Genomic DNA, 21,298 nt, shown 5'->3' with positions numbered 1-21,298 from the left:
TGAGACATTTGTATGTGTGTGTGACTGCTCCCACTTGTCGGGTTCATGGCTGCGATGTAAGCAGGTGTCAGCATGTGTGCCTTGTGGTTCTCCTTGGCTTCTGCATTGTCCTGGGACTGTGGCAGGAATTCTGGAGGTTACGTGAGCTTTGAGGTCATGGCCATGTACTGCATACTGTGCAGTATGTCTGTCATTCCCCAGGGTTGTAAACTGTCCTTGTGTGATGTGTCTGTGCACCTTAGTTCCTCCCAACATTCCTGTGTTTGTCATGGGTGCATGTGCAATGTCACCTGTCCATGTGAGCTTCACATTGTTGCAGTTCAGGGTGTGTGGTGTTGAGGGTGGACTGATGTGAATGTTTGCATGGATGGTCCCCTAGCCCCCGTTTGTCCATGGATGAGGGGCCATGCTGAGTGATTTGTGTTTGTGTATGTGTGATATACGTTTGTGGAACACGACACATGTCTGGTTTTCCCAGTTTGTACGACATCTGCCTTTGTCATCACAGTGGAGGTGTCATGCGTCCTTGTATCCCCCCAATGTCTGGTCCCTGGGGGTAGTGTGTCAGTCTCTTGCTGTGTTAGTTGGTGTTAATTCCAGCTTGTGTCACATGTGTCTGTTGTGCCCCCTCTCATCTCCCAATGCCTGATTGCCTACTCAGGGTGTCCCAATGATGGTTTACTTTTGTATGGCACTGTGTCCACATCTGTGTCACTGTGGTTCTGCCCCCCTCATGTGTTGTGTAGTTGCCTGGGGATACTGTGACACACACACACACATGCTGTGTCAGATGTGCAGTGTGAGTTTGTCTGTTTGTGTTTGTGCATCTGCACTAGTGCATTGGTATTGCTGTTATGGGCCTTTGTCTGGATGCTGTTTCTGTGATTTTGCATGCTGTCCCTGTGAGTCATATCACATCATTGTGCACATTCATCCTGGTTGTTAGGTGCCATTGCTGGCATGGAATGTGAGTTTGTGAGCTGACACCTACAGTCTACACATGTTGTTTTGATTGGTGTATCAATTTTCAAGATGTGTGCATGCTTGGTGATAGTCACTTCTGCTCTTGTGTCATTGTACACTGTATGCATTGTCAGCCCCCATGTGCGGTGCTTGTCTGCACATGGCCGAGAGTGTGTTATGTTTTCACAGCACTCTTAGCCTCACCACATCTCTGTGTGTGTGGGACACAACCACTAGTTTGCCCCAGAAGTGTTTAATGTGTTGGGAGCAGGGATCATACATGCTGTTTGTTATTTGCAGCTTTGACCATGATGACACTTACCTTTTGGTCACTGTGATGAGGGGGGGGTTTAGTCCCCATCACCACAATGCTCAACATCTGCTGCATTTTGGAAGCCCACACTTAACTTCTGTTCTACACAGTGAGGGGGTGTTCTTTTTACATTGCCACAGTGCTATGGTGATGCTTGCCTTGTGTATGTCACACTCATGTGTTGGTCATGCATGTGCTGTTACTTACATTGTATGTTCGTGGCCATAATCACTGTTGTGGGCATTTGTCACAGATTACACACTGTTGACATGATGTTAGGGGGAAGTATTTTGCGGACATACCTGATGTTGGAGTATGCTGGATGTGTTGCGCATCACCCATCCTGTGGCAGGGGTGATGGGCAACAGGTCCCCTGTGAGAGGGGGTGGCAGGGGTGATGGGCAACAGGTCCCCTGTGAGTGGGGATGGCAGTAGTGATGGGCAACATAAGCCCTATGGGTGGGATGTGGCAGGGGTGATGGGCAACAGGTCCACTGTGAGTGGGGGTGTCAGGGGTGATGGTCAACAGGTCCCCTGTGAGTGGGGGTGGCAGTAGTGATGGGCAACATAAGCCCTATGGGTGGGGGTGGTAGGGGTGCTGGGCAACATGTCCCCTGTGAGTGGGGGTGGCAGGGGTGATAGGCAACAGGTCCCCTGTGAGTGGGGGTGGCAGTAGTGATGGGCAACATCAGCCCTATGGCTGGGGGTTGCAGGGGTGATGGGCAACAGGTCCCCTGTGAGTGGGGGTGGCAGTAGTGATGGGCAACATCAGCCCTATGGCTGGGGGTGGCAGGGGTGATGGGCAACAGGTCCCCTGTGAGTGGGGGTGGCAGGGGTGATGGGCAACAGGTCCCCTGTGGGTGGGGGTGGCTGGGGTGATGGGCAACATCAGCCCTATGGCTGGGGGTGGCAGGGGTGATGGGCAACAGATCCTCTGTTAGTGGGGGTGGCAGAGGTGATGGGCAACAGGTCCCCTGTGAGTGGGGGTGGCAGGGGTGATGGGCAACAGGTCCCCTGTGAGTGGGGGTGGCAGTAGTGATGGGCAACATCAGCCCTATGGCTGTGGGTGGCAGGGGTGATGGGCAACAGGTCCCCTGTGAGTGGGGGTGGCAGGGGTGATGGGCAACAGGTCCCCTGTGAGTGGGGGTGGCAGTAGTGATGGGCACCATCAGCCCTATGGGTGGGGGTGGCAGGGGTGATGGGCAACAGGTCCCCTGTGAGTGGGGGTGGCAGTAGTGATGGGCAACATAAGTCCTATGGATGGGGGTGGCAGGGGTGATGGGCAACAGGTCCCCTGTGGGTGGGGGTGGCAGGGATGATGGGCAACATCAGCCCTATGGCTGGGGGTGGCAGGGGTGATGGCCAACAGGTCCCCTATGGGTGGGGGTGGCATGGGTGATGGGCAACAGGTCCCCTGTGAGTGGGGGTGGCAGAGGTGATGGGCAACATCAGCCCTATGGCTGGGGGTGGCAGGGGTGATGGGCAACAGGTCCCCTGTGAGTGGGGGTGGCAGTAGTGATGGGCAACATAAGCCCTGTGAGTGGGGTTGGCAGGGGTGATGGGCAACATCAGCCCTATGGGTGGGGGTGTTAGTGGTGCTGGCCATGCAACCCCTATGGTGGGCTCTTATTAGTGGCCAGGATGTGGATCCCCTGTATTTGTGTGCCATTTTGCGGGTACATGTTGTTTGTTTATGTGGTAGGTGTCTGACTTACCGCATGCGCCGTCGGCGTCGGTTCCTGAGCCGGTCATAGATGTAGAGTACTGGTATGACCTGCGCAATGGGATTCATGATGTGTTCCTGTCGTACACGCTGCTTGTTGCTCCGTCTCGTACCCACTGCAAGCTGGTCCGTCTCGTAGCCGTGTATTGATTTGTGGTGCGAATCGTAGCTGATATGCTTGTTTTCCGGATGCTGTGACGTGCCGTACGTGGTGACCCATCTGGCGCGTAGGAAGTATGCATCGTACTTGTCATGCCGGAAACTGCTATGGATACTGCTTCCGGGCGACTCAGTTCAGCGTTAGGAGTTACGGCTCAGACGGAGAATGGAGCTTGAATCAGAGCCTACGTGTCGGTCGGGTTTTTGGCAGTTATGCGCATTGTACTTACTCTACTGGACAGACCGGCTCCGGGTACGTGTGGGTCGCACGGTACGGCTACGGACAGCTGTCCGACCAGCTATCGGAATCGGCCCAGTATGTTGGCCAAGTCCAAATTTGAGCAGGACAGGACATGTGCTGTTACTTACATTGTATGTTCGTGGCCATAATCACTGTTGTGGGCATTTGTCACAGATTACACACTGTTGACATGATGTTAGGGGGAAGTATTTTGCGGACATACCTGATGTTGGAGTATGCTGGATGTGTTGCGCATCACCCATCCTGTGGCAGGGGTGATGGGCAACAGGTCCCCTGTGAGTGGGGGTGGCAGGGGTGATGGGCAACAGGTCCCCTGTGAGTGGGGATGGCAGTAGTGATGGGCAACATAAGCCCTATGGGTGGGGGTGGCAGGGGTGATGGGCAACAGGTCCACTGTGAGTGGGGGTGTCAGGGGTGATGGTCAACAGGTCCCCTGTGAGTGGGGGTGGCAGTAGTGATGGGCAACATAAGCCCTATGGGTGGGGGTGGCAGGGGTGATGGGCAACATGTCCCCTGTGAGTGGGGGTGGCAGGGGTGATGGGCAACAGGTCCCCTGTGAGTGGGGGTGGCAGTAGTGATGGGCAACATCAGCCCTATGGCTGGGGGTGGCAGGGGTGATGGGCAACAGGTCCCCTGTGAGTGGGGGTGGCAGGGGTGATGGGCAACAGGTCCCCTGTGAGGGGGGGTGGCAGTAGTGATGGGCACCATCAGCCCTATGGCTGGGGGTGGCAGGGGTGATGGGCAACAGGTCCCCTGTGAGTGGGGGTGGCAGGGGTGATGGGCAACAGGTCCCCTGTGGGTGGGGGTGGCTGGGGTGATGGGCAACATCAGCCCTATGGCTGGGGGTGGCAGGGGTGATGGCCAACAGGTCCCCTATGGGTGGGGGTGGCATGGGTGCTGGGCAACAGATCCCCTGTGAGTGGGGGTGGCAGATGTGATGGGCAACAGGTCCCCTGTGAGTGGGGGTGGCAGGGGTGATGGGCAACAGGTCCCCTGTGAGTGGGGGTGGCAGTAGTGATGGGCAACATCAGCCCTAAGGCTGGGGGTGGCAGGGGTGATGGGCAACAGGTCCCCTGTGAGTGGGGGTGGCAGGGGTGATGGGCAACAGGTCCCATGTGAGTGGGGGTGGCAGTAGTGATGGGCACCATCAGCCCTATGGGTGGGGGTGGCAGGGGTGATGGGCAACAGGTCCCATGTGAGTGGGGGTGGCAGTAGTGATGGGCAACATAAGTCCTATGGCCGGGGGTGGCAGGGGTGATGGGCAACAGGTCCCCTGTGAGTGGGGGTGGCAGTAGTGATGGGCAACATAAGCCCTATGGATGGGGGTGGCAGGGGTGATGGGCAACAGGTCCCCTGTGGGTGGGGGTGGCAGGGATGATGGGCAAAATCAGCCCTATGGCTGGGGGTGGCAGGGGTGATGGCCAACAGGTCCCCTATGGGTGGGGGTGGCAGGGGTGATGGGCAACAGGTCCCCTGTGATTGGGGGTGGCAGAGGTGATGGGCAACATCAGCCCTATGGCTGGGGGTGGCAGGGGTGATGGGCAACAGGTCCCCTGTGAGTGGGGGTGGCAGTAGTGATGGGCAACATAAGCCCTGTGAGTGGGGGTGGCAGGGGTGATGGGCAACATCAGCCCTATGGGTGGGGGTGTTAGTGGTGCTGGCCATGCAACCCCTATGGTGGGCTGTTATTAGTGGCCAGGATGTGGATCCCCTGTATTTGTGTGCCATTTTGCGGGTACATGTAGTTTGTTTATGTGGTAGGTGTCTGACTTACCGCATGCGCCGTCGGCGTCGTTTCCTGAGCCGGTCATAGATGTAGAGTACTGGTATGACCTGCGCAATGGGATTCATGATGTGTTCCTGTCGTACACGCTGCTTGTTGCTCCGTCTCGTACCCGCTGCAAGCTGGTCCGTCTCGTAGCCGTGTATTGATTTGTGGCGCGAATCGTAGCTGATATGCTTGTTTTCCGGATGCTGTGACGTGCCGTACGTGGCGACCCGTCCGGCACGTAGGAAGTATGCATCGTACTTGTCATGCCGGAAACTGCTATGGAAACTGCTTCCGGGCGACTCAGTTCAGCGTTAGGAGTTACGGCTCAGACGGAGAATGGAGCTTGAATCAGAGCCTACGTGTCGGTCGGGTTTTTGGCAGTTATGCGCATTGTACTTACTCTACAAGACGGACCGGCTCCGGGTACGTGTGGGTCGCACGGTACGGCTACGGACAGCTGTCCGACCAGCTATCGGAATCGGCCCCAGTATGTTGGCCAAGTCCAAATTTGAGCAGGACAGGACACGTGTGTTTGGGGTGTAACACATACTACCAATAGTCAACACTACGGGGCATATTTGCAAGACCAGCGATAAAATTATCCTGCACATCTAACCTGGGCTTCTATTGGAATTCTATAACGCATATTAGCAAGCCCATTATCGCCGTTTTAGCGGCAGTTTCCTGCCGCTAAAACGGCGATAATTTTATCGCCGGTCTTGCTAATATGCCCCTTCATTTGTATGGGTAACTATACCCTGTGAACATCTATTACAATGTAAAGGTCCTCTGATTGTGTGTTTGCATTATAGCATACCCATACATGCAGAATACATTTCTCATTGCTAGCACAATTGTTACAGTGTGAATGATTGAAGACGTGTTCAGACATTCATGCCATTCACACAGCAAAATGTTTCGGATCCATATATTTACCAGTAGCTAGGCGACTAGCCAAAGTTTGCTATCCAATAAACTTGTATGACCATGTGAGCATACTCAGCATCACGAAACAAGATTTCATCCTAGTATAAATGCTGAAAATGTATTTATATGGTGGCAAAGTTAACTTGTATCATTCATTAGAGCAAGACCTGTGGTCAAATGGAATATCTCTGTGTGTTGCTATGAAATTGTAAGTACATTTACTTGGGTTCTCCACCTAGGCCACATTGATCATTATAAATGGCTACTGTCACCCAGCATCATTGGTACCTGAACATCCCTCAGAGTTCTGCATACAAGTAACATGTGAGAAGGGGTGACAGCAGAACAATTTGCAAAATACCATGATGGTTTATGTGGGCAGTCAAAATATCGATTTTTATATATCGACCTACAGTAATATCGAGTTTTTAATATCGTAGGGACAGAATATCGATGTCAAGAATATCGTTGACCAGAATATCGACCTTAAGGTAAATAATATCGGTTTTTTTAATATCGAAGTTAGTAATATCGAAGTAAGCAATATAATTAGCAAAAATTTGTTGTTAATAATATCAATATTTATATTAGTGTTATGTATTTTAGTAAGTATTTTATATGTGTGTTTAACATTTTTTATAATGTATTTTTATATTTTTTAAATATATGTATTAAATGTTTAGAAAGTAGTAATTTTTCTAAAGTAAATTATGCGTTTTAGTATCAGAGCGGGATGTGGGTTTATAGGGGAATAGGGTGGGAAGTTATTTAATTATAATGAATTATTTAATATGTTTTTATTGATTGTTCTTGATTATTAATGTATTGTTAATCAATTAATAATTGGTAATTAATTTTTATTAATGGATTAATTTATCATTATATTATTTATAATTATTTTTTGTTATGTATTGTTATTGTTAATGAATTGTTAATTAATTATTAATTGGTAATTAATTTGTTTAATTGATTGATTAATAATTAAATAATTATGTTAATTTTTATGTGTAGCGGGTTGTGGGTTTATAGGGGAATAGGGCGGGAAGTAATTTTATTTTATTTAAGTAAATATTAATTTAATTTTATTGTCATTTCTTTATTAATTTCTTAGTTAATTTGTAATATTTTATTTATTTTACAAAAATTGTTTAATTAATAAGTATGTTAATTTAATCCCTACGCTATCCTGCATTTTCAACACTGTTACATTCACTGGAGTTGAAATATTAATTTTAACCCCTACGCTATCCAACACTTTCCCTACTGTTGCACTCCCTGGAGTGGGAATAGTAATTTTAACCCCTACACTATCCAACACTTTCCCTACTATTGCACTCACTGGAGTGGGAATACTAATTTTTACCCCTACGCTATCCAACACTTTCCTTACTGTTGCACTCTCTGGAGTGGGAATAGTAATTTTAACCCCTACGCTATCCAGCACTTTCACTACTTTTGCACTCACCGGAGTAGGAATAGTCATTTCTACCCCTACGCTATCCAACAATTTCCCTACCGTTGCACTCCCTGGAGTGGGAATAGTAATTTTTACCTCTACGCTATCCAACACTTTCCCTACCGTTGCACTCCCTGGAGTGGAAATAGTAATTTTTACCCCTACGCTATCCAACACTTTCCCTACTGTTGCACTCTCTGGAGTGGGAATAGTAATTTTAACCTCTACGCTATCCAATACTTTCATAACTGTTGCACTCACTGGAGTAGGAATAGTAATTTTTACCCCTACGCTACCCAACACTTTGCCTACTGTTGCACTACCTGGAGTGGGAATAGTAATTTTTACCCCTACGCTATCCATCATTTTTCCTACTGTTGCACCGTTTGGAGTTGGAATAGTAATTTTATTACCTCCGCTATCTAATATTTTTTGTATTATTCTAGTTAATGTAGTATATAATTAATTTTAAAAAGAGTATTTTTTTAAAACATTTTTGAAATGTGTTATATATATGTATTTAATTTTTATTTATATTATTGTTTTATGTGTATAGATGTATTTATAATTTATATGATATTTAAAAAAACTATAAGTTATTCAAATCATTATTAAAAATTATTAGTAAGTAAGTATATATATTATATATTATATGTATATGTTTAATTTATTTTTAAATTATATATGTAATACTTATAATTTTTAAACATTTAAAAAAAAAATAACTATGTTTATTTTAATTATATGTATTATTTACGTTATTTTACATTATTTTTTAAATTAAATAAATAACGATATTTTTAACAACGATATTTTTGACATCCATATGTACTTACCATGATGTAGACAGGATGTCGATATTCTTGACTTCGATATTCTTGTGTCGATATCTCTCTAGGTCGATTTTCTGTCCTCCGATATTCTGTCAGACATTCGATGGTTTTAGCACAATTTTACAGCAGGAACTGCCAAACAAATATATGTTGCTAATTTTACAGCAGAAACAGCCCTGCTGTAAAATTGGCGACATATATTTTATACAAGAATAACAAAGAAAGAAGAATTGCATACACCTTGGAACTCTATTTTGAAATGCGTTCATAATGTCATTATTTGTGGTGCACCTTTCTTGTGTTTCAAGTCTTCATTACCTTATCTAGCGTAAGTATGTAGGCTGTCGGTAACTCACATTTGATCTTGATGTTTCTATCATTTCTTTAGATACTAGGTGCTCCCACACCTTGTCCTGATAATGACCTCAAATCGATAGGGGTCAAAATGCCATCAACTATAGACAAACCGACTCCTCTTTTTCTATATAAAAATAACCGAAGGAGTCATTCGTTCTGTTTTTGTTAGTTGATGCCTGTGTTTTATCACACACTTGTCACCGTACACTTTCACCCAAATGTGAGCACTAAGTCTTGTTCTGCCCTATCTGAATGATATGTCTCAAATAATCTGCAACAAAACATATGCAATGAATACATTAATTGAAGTTGAAACATCGTTCTTTTGTCTACTTCCAAATGTCCCCTGGTGTATTAACTAATTTGTCTGTAAAAATGTATATAGATCAGTTTTTTTTAATAGATGCCAATTACTGATGGCAACATGTTCAAATTCAAGTTTGTCTGCTACTTATGCCATTCATGTTGCCCGGGTCTCCGTATATATGGAGTGCAAGTATGTTGCAGGGAAGTCAGACAGTACATGGCAGACTTCACCTCAAGGCCAACAAGGTCAGGACAAGCCAACCACAGCCATGATGTCGATGTCCCCAAGGGTGGCAGATTTGGTGAGGTGTTCCAAACACCTCTACTGCACAGCCAACAGGAGCACCACAGCCTGTGGCCACAACCCCTCACAGCCAACAGTGTTAGAACAACAGGCCCTCTAAGACCATGAGGACATGAAGCTATGTTTGGCTGGTATAAAACTGCAAGTCACAACTCTGATGAAGATGGTGCAGCAATTGAGTCAGTAGTAATTGACTTTTTGCCCTTCCCTAGTTTTTTACATCTTGTTTTTATAGCTTTGTATTTTAGCATAGGTTAGGATTGGTTGTTACTTAGGGATAGATTTGTTTAGGATTAGTGATTTTAACATTTTTATGTGATTTGTTATTAGGTGGGGATATGGTTGGGAAGGTTATTAAGTGGGAGGGGGTTTCATGTTAGGATATGTAAAAAAATATATAACTAAAACCAAAGAAATACCCAAAAATTATATTTTTTTAGGTTTTAATGTTTATGTAGTTTGTGTATAGGTGCAGTTTATGTTGGTCTCATGTGCAAATGTGTATTAATGGGGCTTGCGGGGGGTGATGTTTAAGATGTCTGTTGTGGTATATGTGTAGAGTAGTATACGTTAATGTTAGATAGGTTAGGATAGTTGTACGTTAAGGTAGTGTAGGTTAGTTGCCATAGGTATGTTTAGGCATAGTTTAGCTAGGATAAGTTAGTGAAGTGTGATTAGCTTTTGATTTGTAGGGTTTTATAATGTTGGTGATAAACAATGTTTTACACTTTCACAGCTGCTTAATGATTAACTGCGTAGGAGTTGCCATAAATGTTTGTTGTGTTAAGCACATGCTTTAGAATTTCCAGGCGGTTTGCATACATGTGTGACTAGGTGAATCACCTATGGAGAAGATCCTGTCACGTTTGCAATGGAATCACTTAAGGGATCTTCAAACATGACTGGGCACTGAAAGTGGCACTCTTGCTGTGAATAAACACACAGCCCAACCCAGGTCTTCGCCTACTGTTGCAGAGTGTGTGTAAGTGATGCTACATGTATTCTATGGATGATTATGTCAAACCATTCTGACTAATGAAGGATATGTTGGGTCACACACTGATGCTAGCCACTTATACACTCTACCTTGCACCTTTTTATTGGCTGATCAGCGTTGCGCCCTTGGGTAACTGCTTGCTAGTTTAGATGCACACAGGTTTCACATTTCCTATTTCCCATGGCCTGTGCAGATTTTTCTTGGGTCTATAAAACACAATTCTCTTTAGATAGTAGGTAGTGTCTTTAGGGTCAGCCGATCCACCAACTTAGACCAATCATCAACAGACATACAACACACAGGTTGAAGATTGTGCATTTATTTAATTATGAATGATCACTGTAGCAGTTCTTGCAGCAACCACCCCATCGTTATTTGAGAGCCATAGGCTGTCCAGACAGAGTCCATGGGGGATACATTTTTTTTTTATATAATGATTTTTATTGAAGTCCATAAATATTGCAATACATTAAGATCAAATTATCCATTTAATAAAAAAGAGTTACTATCGAGCATATCATTAAATTTAAAAAAATTTATAAATATCACAAAGATTGCCTAAAGCACTTAAATATCAGGGGGAAATACATTCAAAACAAAACAATAACCCCTCCCAAACTTAATCAAAATATGTGGCCCAGATTTTTTCAAACTTCCTAAGGCCCCCCACCCGAAGTGCATAAATACGTTCACTTCTTCTAACCGCTTGCATTTTATGGAACCACTCCAGGGTAGAGGGAATCAAATCAGTACGCCACCTTTGCAATAGCAATGATCTAGCTACTGCCATTGCGATGTATACAAATTTTACCAATTGGTCACAAATAAAAAAGTCTGGGTCAAAACCGAAAATAATTAACAGATCGTTCATTGCTAATTGAATACAACATTCAGTTTCCAAATAACAAAAAATGTCCTCCCAAAACTTCTAAATCTTAGGACATTGCAGCATAATATGCGACCAATTAGCTGCGGAATGGATATTACAGCAGAAGCAATTTGCTGAGTGATTGGCATACATTTTTGAAAGAGAAAGAGGGGTTCGGTAAAGTTGCCATTTACTAAAAAACAACATCCTTCGCCAGTTCGCCCCTCTTAATGTACTAAAATTCAATGTATTAATGACCGACCATAGATTAACAGAGATCTCAAAATCTTCATGGTCATCCCATTTTTTAATTGCCTTTTGTCCAAGATCCAATCCCCTAATTGAGGCTAAACGCTTTCTCCATATCCCGGGATTTCTACCAGAAGTATCCTCTAGGAGTTCAGTAACCAACTGATGTTGTTTGCCAATTTGCGAAGCATCTAGCTCAACAAGAAATTTAAGGAGGATGTTATATGACCCTAAAAGAATAAAATCATTAATAGTTACTTGCGACATTTCAGTCAAAGTCAGCCATCCTCCATTCCTCAGAAAGTCTGAGACCTTACAGAAACCTAACGAGGCCCATTGCGTAATACCTGCTAATGGTAGAATGCTGGATAGTAAAGTGGCTGAATTAATTACAGGGATGAAGTATCTTTTATAAAGTGCCTGTCATTTTTTTAAAAACCGATGGAGACACTTATAGCCAACCAGTTTGGGAGATTTAAAAATTAAGAGAGGTGAGTGGATCTGACTTTCCTTACACATAAGATCCACAAAAGTATTAATAAAAAGGTTTAACTGTAATTCCGGTTTAAATCTAGATAAATATTGTGCAAAATAAGCATAATAATAATCCCTGAGATTCGGAAGAGCTAAGGCTCCTTGTTCCACTTCTTCATATAAAGTGCAATACGTGATGACTTTTTTGCCCAAAGGAAGGCTGTAAACATTGATTCTACTTGGGCAAAAAACTAACCTGATAAAATACATGGGATAGTAGAGAACAGAAAATTAAACAAAGGGAGAACAGACATTTTAATCAAGGCCACCCGACCCAGAATGGATAAAGGGAGGGAATGCCAGCTTAAAAACAAGGCCTGAATTTTACGAAGGAGCGGTGTGAAATTTAGATGGTATAGATCACTAACTTTTTTGGAGAAATATACCCCCAGATGTCTTTTAGGATTGGTGTTAACACAGGGAAGGATATCAGGGTGCAGATCCCAGCTTGCTCCGCCACATTGTAAGATTTCAGTTTTCCTTTTATTGATACGGTACCCACCTAAAGCCTCGAAATCTTCAAAAAGCTGGAAAACTTTAGCCTGAACCTTTATCTCTGGCTTAATAATAAGCATAACGTCGGCATATATATAATGCTTCGCCATATATGGAAGTGGAGGGCGGATATCAGCACAGTTCCTTATTGCTATCACCAACGGTTCAATAAAAAAGGCAAATAAAACCGGCGATAAAGGGCACCCCTGCCTTGTGCCCCGTTTTATTGTAACCCACCCAACTACCGACGTATTAATAATAACATTAGCTTCAGCGTTATTATATAGATTATGAATCAAGGTCATAATCTTGGGGGGAAAACCAAAGTAACCTAAAATCCTTAATGATGTCTCCCACACGACGAGGTCGAAAGCCTTCTCTGCGTCTAATAAAAGGACTAATGCGGGTATCCTCTGTGTATCAAAATAGTCAAGAACCTCAGTTAGGTAGTGTGTATTAGTAGCCTGCTACCGACCAGCAATAAGACCATTCTGATCCAAATGGATCAGTTGTGTCGCATATCGATTAAACCAAAGTGATAACAATTTGGTGACAATTTTATAATATGAATTTAATAACGTTATCGGGCGATATGAGTTCGGATCTTCGCTGTTCTTATCTTTTTTTTAAAAACTGACTATATTACCCTGTCTAAAAGTCTCTGGTATTTCCCCCCCTCCAATAAAGAATTTATTAAATGAAGAAAAAATTCTGCAAATGAGCTAAAAAAGATTTTTAAAACTTCAGGTGGATACCCATCCGGGCCACAGGCCTTGCCGCTTGGAAGATTCTTAATAACTCCCTCCCACTCTTCCATAGTAAAGAGACTTGCCATCGATAATTTTTCTAAACCTGAGAGTGTCGGTAATTCATTTTTCTGCAAAAAACTTTCTAATAATATCATGTCCACCGTCTGTTGTTGGCCATAAATAGACACATAATGCTGTAGTATTATTTCCCCAATATTGGCTGGGTCATCTGTGCGCAGAGTAGTTACAGGGCATTTCAGTGCATTAATTTGATTTATAGCAGCTTGCACCCTGGCCTGCCAGGCTAAAACCCTACCGGTAAAATTGCTTTCCTCATAAGTTTTTTGACGAAGTTGTTGAAAGGAACTTTCGCTCTGAGCGTGGTAGTTAGCACTAAGTTCCCGCTTGACCTGATCGAGCTGGCGCTGATTAAACACAGAGGGGTTATTAAGAAATGTGGAATAGGACATTTGGATTTTCTGTTCCAAAATTCTCTTGTCTTCCCTAACTTTCTTTACCATTTCTGCATCTATGCCAATAATTAACCTCCTAATAAAGGCCTTAAGTGCATCCCATACCACGTTCACAGGTGCAGATTCGCTGTTTCGTAATAAAAATTCCTTAATCTCCGTCCCAATAAAATCCACCTAGGCCTCTTCATTAAAATATTGTCTCTTCAATGACCAACTTTTAGGTGATCTAACACGGTCTCCTAGCTGCACCTCGAGCACCAACATAGCATGATCAGAGAAACCATTATGTAGGAATCTCTGCTGGTTTAAACACAGCCTCCGGGAGACCAGAAAAAAATCAATCCGTGAAGAGGTACGGAATATACCGGACCAGCACCTATACGCTATTTTGAGCGGAAAGACTGCGCGCCAGGAATCCTGTATATCTAAAGTTCTTTCATAGTGTTGTAAGGTTTTAAAGGATTTAGGTTTCAACTGCCGTTTGGCCTGCACTGAGGAGTCTATTTTAGGATTCATTAAGACATTGAAATCGCCCCCCACGATCAGCTCACCGGGAACCTGCATTAGGGACTGAAACAAATCCTCATAGGTTTTTGGGTTGTCCTCAACTGGGGCATATATGCTAACAAAAGTAATTGGTCTCTGACTTTGTCTAAGAATGCAGGTAACGCAGCACCAGCGGCCCTGTTGATCTTCCTCAAAATTAAGAACCTCTGCCTGAAATTTTTTATTTAAAAATATTGCTGTCCCCCTATGGGAACCAGAAAATGAAGAAAATCCCCTATAAACTGCCCAAGACCTGAACATAGAAAAATCTGTCAATTTTACAGTTGGTATATGGGTCTCTTGTAGAAATATCACCGCCGGGTTTTCTGTTTTAATCCATGATTCAATTGCCCGCATTTTTTTTTTGATTGTTGAGACCATTCACATTAAAAGAAACCACCCTTAGCAATTCTTTACTAACCATAGTTAGAACCTAACCTGAACCAACACCCGATAAACATCCTACCCAAAGTCAAACTCGAATATGGATTTATAAGACATAAATGCATTTGCAATAAAAGGAGTTCATTTTTTTTTTCCTACTCACATCCCACCCCACGTACCCCCTTCCCCAAAAATGTGGAATACCCCCCACCAACCACGCTGACCCCATTTCACCCCCCCTCCAACGTGGGTGTCATGTAATTACACCCGAGTGATCTTACCCCTATCCCCCCCAGCAATTCACAACTTTGTCAAATATATTGAAACATATTGAAACGTGCCCACAAATATATGATCCAAGTGACAAAAACCCCCAATTAGGATCAATCATAATTAAGAGGGCACCTTGACCCCTTGACCTCCGGGAAACAGGGGCAAGAAAACACAGTCCTAGCTGGCCCCACAGATTATAACAATTTATCATGATGGCAATAACTAATATTTTAATTCAAACAGATCCCTCTAAACCCTGGAGCCCTGTAAAAACTCTTCCTCCATTTAACCTGGATGTCAACAGAGCCGACCATAACAAACAGGCAAGCACAACAAAGCACAAAAAAGATGCCGTCACTACTATGATCAGTTTTGCAGCTGACAACCCAACATAACCTTAAGAGGGCCATGATTATAATAATAAACAGAATCTCCCCCCTCTATCCCAGACCGCTACAAGATCTCTATCAGTAGTTTCTGGGCCTCATCCAGATCAAGACATCCAGCATGACCTTAAGAGGGCCATCAATAAATGAAACAACGGGTAACTGTAGCTTAACCCCCAAAAACCCCTCAGAACCCCTAGCCCAATGGTTATAATACTAGACAGAATCTCTCCCTAGAACCCACAGCCCTGCGAAATCTCTTTTAGTAGTTTCTGGGCTTTCTCCAGATCGGAAAACATAAAAAATGTGCCCTTCACCAGAACCTTCAATTTAGACTGCTGGGCGATGGATGCTTGCGCCCCATTTGCTTTAAATAAATGAAGGATCTTCACAAATTCTTTCCAAATTCTATGCGCCGCCACAGCAGACATATCTGAAAAGATACAACATATTACAGTTTCATTCACTGGAAATTGTCTCTGCTGGACTGCTTTAGACAATATCCTCTCTTTTATACGATAGTCTGCAAAATGTAATAAGATTGTCCGTGGTACCGTAGAATTCGGAAACGGGCGAGCAGGAACACGGTGAGCCCTGGTGATGGTAAGATCACCTTCAAACTCTGGGATGACCTTTTGTTTAATAAATGAGTCTACCCACTGCAGGGTTTGGGAGCCCTCAATTCCTTTTGGAATTCCCACTATTCGGAGATTAGCCCTCCGGGAGTAATTTTCTAACTCCTCCAGTTTATGCTCAAGGGTGTGGTTACTTTTAACCGCCGCTTTGGCCTCTCCCATTATGATAGTCATCTGGTCCTCGAAGGCTGAAATCCTAGCCTCTGCCTCCTGCAATTTAACTGGAAGGATTGACATTGTGCCTTCGATATTCTCTAGGCATTGATGGAGAGAGGCAAGTTCAGCTTTCTGAGTTCTTTCCAACTCGCGGACCTCCTCCAGAATTAAGTTTAGCATATCTTTGACACTCATCTGAAAATCCCCAACTGGTTCCAGATTGAGGCTAGTGATAGTTTGGGGAGAGTCCACAGCAGAAGCGAAGCTCCCTTCAGAAATCCTCTCAGGAGAGATCACACCTGTTAAGAGTACTGGCTCTTGTGAAGAAGCCTGAACATGGACCTTAATTGATGACTCAACTTGGGGAGTCGATGTTGTACTGGGGGTGTTAGATATAATGACTGTCGATTCTGATAAATCAGTATTTTCCGGGATTCCCATAATTCCTAAATGTCCCACTTGTCTCCCTATCTGAACAATCGGGAGAGTTAGCGATGTTGACCCATCCTGATTGGATATTTGATCCAGAAATGTTTCTGTGATTGCAATGGGTCCAGTTTTCAAAGCTGCTGCTGATGTTATTAAAACTGATGGAGAAGTAACAGCCGAGGATTCCTTAGAAAATTCCTTAGAGAGCTTGGGGCCAGAGCTAGAGCCAGGAGAAGGAGACTGCAGAGTTGCCTTTTTCAAAAATAATGAAAATTGTTTGGCTTCTTTTCTTACTTTCGCTTTTTTAAGACCTTCGGACCCTGGGATCTCTTGTGGAGTGAATCCAGGCATAACTATAGCTGTGTTTTTATCAGCCACATCCGTTAAACCAGTCTGATCCGAGGGTACAACAGAGGCAGGGACCTCTTCCTCAGAGCTCTCAGAAGTCGAATTGAGGTCAAGCAAATTTGGAACGCTTTCTTTACAGGCCAGTCTGGCAGTTTCGTTTATCTCCTTAGCCTGAGCACGACGAGTTTTCACCTTAAGGCGGGCATTGAGCAATTTCCCCATTTTGGCTGCAGTTCCACCAGAGATGCCGCCTTACCACTCCTTGTAGTTCTTGGGGTAGTAATATGGCGTTTTTAATTAGACATATACCCCAATAAGGAATGAAGTTCATAGGAACTTCCACAGCAACTTTTCCCTTGTACAGCGTGGGATTAGGTAAAAAAAAAAAAGTGTGGCAGATGGAGCCAAAATCTAAACTATTGCCGATTAAAACAGGGCATGGAGAGGCAGCAGAAAAAAAAAAACAATGAAGCCCAAATCTGTATTAACTACAGCAGGGAATACAGCATGCCCAGGCACCGTTAAATTGTAAAAAAATATCCAAGTTCAATGTTGTATTGCTGCAATGCGATTGAAGAAATGCAGCGCACATGTATCATGGCAACCGCCACCGCCACGATCTTGTTACCTGCCTCTCCTTACCCCAGCTGGCTCCCATCCACACCTCCTATCATGCCTGTGTTCGGGCACATATTGGGTAGAAAAGCTCAAAGAAAACACCAAACGGAGAAGAAATGTGTTGTTTTTTGCACTGCTTTTGTCCGCTTCAGTCCCCAGATACAGCCGCGGACATCAAAAGACATCAGAGGAGAATGCCAATGTCTCGCACACTATAGAATCCGCCATTGCCGGGGGAACGGGGCTCCGATCCCCTGTGGCTACGCGGCGTGGTGCTCCGCGGCCATCCCAGTTGTCCATGGGGGATAAATGTCATGTGACATGTGGAGGAGAAATGTTTTCCAGTGAGGAGGAGGTCCAAATTGCCATTAGGTAAGGTAGGCCACATCAACAGTCCACAAATGGGTAGGATCAACAGGTTCGTAAGGCAAATAGTGGACAATACTAGGTGATAAATGCACTGGTATGCTCATAAGCACAGGTCCAATGAGAAACTGGCCAAGTGGCAGAGACAAATGTTACTGGGCAGATCTTTGGTTGAAAATGTAGTAGTCCACATCTTTGTCCTCTGATGTGTGCGCTTACTCCCCTGAGAGGTGTGTTGTTGGTGTAGGAGATGACGAAGCCACACACACTTTGACTGTGCCAACACAGAAGGCAGCACAGTGCTGGGAAGGCCCCGTTTGCATGGCAGCAAGGAAACAACGTCGCAGTGTAAGGCACCCATTGTTGCTATGTAGGAGTCCTGCTTCTGCTTCATTGATTCGAGGATGTTGTGGATTGCCCCCAGCTGGTTGGCTGCCTCACTGGTGCGACTTTGGCAGGGTAGTTGTTCATGCCTCTACCTCTTGACACCAGCGATGTCATCAAGGGACTGATTCAATCTATGGAGCAGAGTGTAGTTGCCTGTTATCGTCTCAAATGTATCTTTATTGGGACTGCCCCACCTACAGACTCCCTCTGGGTTGTACGCCATGGTCTCCATCCCCTCCCGCACTCCATCTACCAGCTCCCACTGGACTCCAACTACACATCATTGAAATTGAACTTCGGGGTCCTCAGAGTCCAGGACGGGGCTTCGGCTGGCTCACGGGGTATATTGGGTGGTTGGTGACTCCACTGGAGACCCTGTGATGCTGTTGGCCCTTCCCACAACCAGAGAGGGTAAATCAAAGGTGTGCAGGTTTTACTTGAGGGTGACTTTATCTAGGGCATGCAGGCGGTCATCCCCAGCAGATTCTTCATCCAGGACAGACAGTTATTCAGGACGTGTGGTTTCTACCTTAGCAATACAATAGAGATGTGTTAATGTGATGATTGTTAGATGTAGACATGAGTTATCTGGATGACACTTAGACTGTATTCTTATTCACTTTTAGCTCTACATTGATGCATAGGACATATATTACTCATAGCTAATGAGGCCTAGTTACACTGTTGTTGCCTTTCATGTGGCAGTATCTCTGCATTGTTCACATGACCACTGGGTGAAAGGAATGACTTGTCCTGTTATGACACATATTGCAACACAGTTACACAGCTGGCTGGGCTTCCATGCCTGTGCAGGTAAGTTGAGGTAAGGGATCAAATCTTCCTTGTTGATTACCATAGTCATACATGATGGCTATGCTGATTGTGGTTTCACGTATTTATACCACTACTGTGTGCATTGGCCAAGCCCCCAGGTTGGATCATTCCCTGTGGCCACTACTCTGCCCACAGCTCCTGGGAAGGTGATGTGGGTTTGGTCATGTATTTGATTTTATCCAGCAGTCTACCTTATACACATTACAGCACAGCACTCTGGCTTGATGTGCTGTCTTGCATGCACATTGTGCTTTCATGTGTCCAAGAGTTCCATTTTCACACATATCCACTCACCTCTACACAGCTGACAATCTTGCTAAACTGCAGGTATGTGTGATGGTATGTACTCACCTAGGGTTTCCAATTTGTGTATACTCATGTGATTTCATTGCACACACAGTTGGCTCCATATTTGTGGACAGTGGGCACTGTGTACCAACTCTGAGGGGATGAGCACTGTCAAACTAGGTTGATTGCTAGCACTGATGATCCCCTCATTTCCTCATTGCCAGAGTTGGTTATCTGCTGTGTATTAGAAATTGTTTAACTTAGGCCCGCTCATTTGTACGTGTACATATATCCACTGGAAATCCTCATTTAGGCACATGAACTCCAATTCCTGTCACACAATGATGGATCCCAGTTTATACTTTGCCTCTAATATGTGACTCCAACACCAACAATTTACATGTACAAATCCAATTGACAGACATGGCTGCTTGTATTTGAGGGCTATGGGTCAAGCTGCACCCCACATGCTAGTAGTACTGGAATTGGTGACATGTACCTACCCACGTTTGCCACCTTACTAGGCCCATAAACCTCACCCTCCAACCATCGCTGAATCCTGCCCTTTGTGGTAGCGATCTGGTTCATCCGGTCACTTCACAAATCCCTGTTTCACATCTTCCTACTTTGACATAAGCAGCATGGTAAGACTTTTCTTTTTCTGACTCCCTCCTGCCACCTGCTACACCTTCACCCAGGTCAACATCACATGTGGGGCCTCGTACACCAATGCCCTCTTCTCTGTCATCCCTTCCCAGCTGCAACACAAGTGTAACACTGTCAGAGAAAGCAGTGCATTTAAATTGGCCAGTCAGTTCAAAACTTTATTCGGCAAGTTAAATCAGCCATAAAAGTACATAAAATATCAATGATAAAACATTGATAATAAAAGAGAAAAACATAAAAGCATTTCCCTATGGCAGAGTGCATGATTCTTGAAAACGCATATGATTAATAATTCAGCATTGACACAACATTTACTGATTTCCAAAGCCAATTAAATCTAAAACATGATACTCTTCCTCAAATTGATTGCCATCAAGATAAAAAGAGCAACATTAAAACACACTAGATAGTCAATTAAAAATAACAAAAAATGCAAAGCCACTTTGTAGTTCCTAATATTCTGTGCAACAAAAATAGATTTAAGATGATAATGCCTATAAGCCGAAACCTTGTCAGCACACATCGGTGTTGATTATTAGTAACTCAAGACAAATAGTGTTGGTAACCCTCCTCCAAGGAAAGGGACATATACATGTCAACTTTCGATTTTATCATCTCAGAACTCATTTGATGTTCTGCCCTCTTCTTGGGAAAAGTAACAGTTTCTTGGTGAGTGACATGACCATAGAAAGTTCATCCCACACTGACAAGTTAAATAAGGTGCTGAAGGAAGAATTTATCAACACTAACCACTGAATACATGAGACATTATACAATGTAAGGCAGTCCAAAATAAACAATTTAGTAAAAATGGTCTCCTCTTTTGACCAGATAGAAAACCAAAGGAGCAGAAGTCTTAACTAAAAGCAGATCCTCTAAATATTGGAAACCAAGTTCTTGGTGGACAATAAAATTAGAAGCAGATGCAGGTAAGCAGAGTAAGCATTTTTTAAAACTGTTTTCCTCAAGTTGCGATTGCTTACTGCGGATATAACCCAATAAACTAGCCTGTAGGTGGCAGTAGCCACTCCTCTAGCCTTATAAATCTTCACCATTTCTTTAATCGGCCGGCTACCCAGCTTTGATGAAAACCTAAAAACTCCATTTGGATTTCTGGCCAATTTAGAATTAGCATTAAGAACGTGTTGAGCCCAACAGCGGTTACTCGTGACTAAAACTCCCAAACAACAAAAAGAGTTTAAAGTATCAATCAGCGTATTGTCAATAAAAAAAAAACTAAATT

Source organism: Triturus cristatus, chromosome 4_1, assembly GCF_964204655.1.
Source record: "Triturus cristatus chromosome 4_1, aTriCri1.1, whole genome shotgun sequence".
NCBI lineage: Eukaryota > Metazoa > Chordata > Amphibia > Caudata > Salamandridae > Triturus > Triturus cristatus.
This window is presented reverse-complemented; position numbering follows the sequence as displayed.